General features: G+C 47.4%; 1 pseudogene; it reads right to left on the bottom strand.

Moving 5' to 3' along the window:
* Positions 1-294: 294 nt before the first annotated feature.
* LOC101660785 lies at positions 295-792 on the bottom strand (annotated as a pseudogene).
* Positions 793-2,925: the final 2,133 nt, after the last annotated feature.

The following is a 2,925-nucleotide window of genomic DNA, read 5'->3' as shown; positions in this document are numbered from 1 at the left end:
CACAGAACAGGGGTGTCCATTATACCTTTCACTGTACTTCTGCCTGTGTTTGAGAATCTCCACAAAATGTTTCTTTTTTTTTTTTTTTTAATTGTTTAGCTTTCATAAACTTAACTCTGTTTTCCAGCTGGACTTAGGGGGCATAAGGAAAGTCGGAAGCCCGAAGCACTGGAGTGAGAGCACAAGAGTAAATGATACTGCAGGCACATGGGAATTAGAAGGGTGATTTCCCAAGCCTACACAAGGCATGATCTGGTGCTTAAGATAAAACATGAAAATACACATTAAATTTCATTAGAGTTGTCCACAGTCAGCAGTGGTGATCTTCTTGCTGGTCTTGCCATTCCTGGAACCAAACACCGCATGGCTTCCACGATGTTCATGCCTTCGTCCACCTGACCAAAGACCACGTGCTTGCCATCAACCACTCCATCTGAGCGGGCAGGTAAAACACGGGGGCCCATTTGTATCAGGCCCAGCATCTACCCTGGACAGGATCCCTGGGCCTGTGTGCTCCAGGATGAAGTTCTCATCCTCACCTTTCTCTCCATGGATGGACGTGCCACCAGGGCCATCGTGGCGTGTGAAGTCACCCCCCCCCGCCCCCCTGCACATAAACCCTGGAATGATTCTGTGAAATCAGGAACCCTTATCACCAAAAACTTTCTCCCCGGTGCTCAGAGTGCGCAAGTTTCCTGCTGTCTTTGGAACTTTGTCTGCAAACAGCTCGAAAGAGATGCGGCCGAGGGGCTCGATGGCTGTGTCGAAATGCACAGTAGGGTTGACCATGCTGGACGCAACTGGACCAGACAAGACTACAATTTCAGGTGGCAGTGTCTGCAAAGGTCACAAAATGCTACTTTTTTTTAAATAAAAAAGAAGTACCATTACTTCTGTTCTTCCTAATCAATCAAAAGGCAGGGCAAAAGGGCAGCTTCTAGAATGGTTTTATCCCTCTGTCTAGCAAACAAAACAAGCCATTCCACAGCAATCAAGGTGATTTTGACTCATCGTGAGCAGGTAGGACAGACTAGAACAGCTCTTTAGGGTTTTAGAGACTGTACATCTTTATGGAAGCAAAGAGCTTCCTCTTTCTCCCAAGGTGTGGGTTCGAGTTTCTGATATTGAAATTAGCAGCACAAACAACACATTGCCCACACCAGCACCCAGGCACCTCTTTCCATAAAATGCGTTGAAACAAACAAGCATCTCATCACTGCCACCCAGTGCATTCCCACTCAAAGTGAGTGACCCGATAGGGCAGAGTAGACCTACCTCATATGGGCAAGAGTTAAAGGTCTCCTTAAAATGAAAACATATCTATTGATTTTACCTGGCCAGCACATTTTCTTTTTTTTTAATTTACTTAAAAAACAATCCCTGGTGGTGCAGGGTCATGAATTCAAAACCACCAGCTGTCCCAGGGAGAAAGAGACTTTCTACTCCGTAAAGTGTTACCAACTCAGAAACCCGCGGGACTCCCATGCATTCCAAGCATGTTTAAGAGTTTCTGCCCCCTGGAGAATCTTCGGGGTGGGGGTCCTGGGAATGTAGTCCCAAGATGATGTCATGTCCTCTGCGCATGCTCTGTCTAAATCTCCACCTTTGCCCCTTGTCCCTATCTCAGGGTGAGTGTGGAAGGAGACTGCCTCTGGGGGGAGGTCTCAGCGTCAAGAAGGCAAGGAGGAATGAGAGCTTGTCACATGGCACACACTTCCTGGGGTTGGCTCACATCGCCCCCTTCACCCACCCACTCTCTGAGCTGCAGCCGTCTGTCCACCTCTCCACTCCCCACCCTCCTCTCATTCTTTCTCTGAGGACTCTCAGCTTGGCTTCGCTCCCCGAGGATGGTCCTGGGCCATGGTAGTCCCACAAGAACCAATTGCTGGGGAGTTCATTCTAAGGCATGGAGATCTCGTGTGCACTAGTGAATCATAACTCCCCAAACTTATTTGGCCTCCCATCCCCTTTTCACAAAAATCCTTACTCAGCACCCCCTCCCCACCCCCACCAATGAGCAACTTTTTTGTGCGTGTGTGTTTAAAGATCACTTTATTGGGGGTTTTTACAGCTCTTATAACAATCCATACATCAAGTGTATCAAGCATATTTGTACATATGTTGCCATCATTATTTTCTAAACATTTGCTTTCTTTTTTTGTTTTAATTAAAAAAATTTTAAAAATCATTTTATTAGGGGCTCATACAGGTCTTATCACAATCCATACATACATCAATTGTGTAAAGCGCATTTGTACATTCATTGCCCTCATCATTCTCAAAACATTTACTCTCCACCTAAGCCCCCCGCATCAGGTCCTCATTTTTCCCCTCCCTCCCCGCTCCCCCCTCCCTCACGAGCCCTTGACAATTTATAAATTGTTATTTTGTCACATCTTGCCCTGTCTGATGTCTCCCTTCACCCACTTTTCTGTTGTCCATCCCCCAGGAAGGAGGTCACATATAGTTCCTTGTAATCAGTTCCCTCTTTCCTACCCACTCTCCCTCTACCCTCCCAGTATCGCCACTCACACCACTGGTCCTGTAGGGATCATCCGCCCTGGGTTCCCTGTATTTCCAGTTTCCCTCTGTACCAGTGTACATCCTCTGGTCCAGCCAGACTTGCAAGGTCGAATTCATGTCATGATAGTGGGAGCGGGGAGGAAACATTTAGGAACTAGAGGAAAGTTGTATTTTTCATGTTGCTACATCGCACCCTGACTGGCTCGTCTCCTCCCCGAGACCCCTCTGCAAAGGGATGTCCAGTGGCGTACTAATGGGCTTTGGGTCTCCACTCCGCACTCCCCCCATCATTCACTATGGTAAGATTTTTTGTTCTGATGATGCCTTATACCTGATCCCTTCGACACCTCGTGATCGCATAGGCTGGTGTGCTTCTTCCATGTGGGCTTTGTTGCTTCTGAG

This window comes from Echinops telfairi, unplaced genomic scaffold (genome assembly GCF_000313985.2).
Source record: "Echinops telfairi isolate 266 unplaced genomic scaffold, ASM31398v2 ScPeMD7_7458;HRSCAF=8496, whole genome shotgun sequence".
NCBI lineage: Eukaryota > Metazoa > Chordata > Mammalia > Afrosoricida > Tenrecidae > Echinops > Echinops telfairi.
This window is presented reverse-complemented; position numbering and strand designations above follow the sequence as displayed.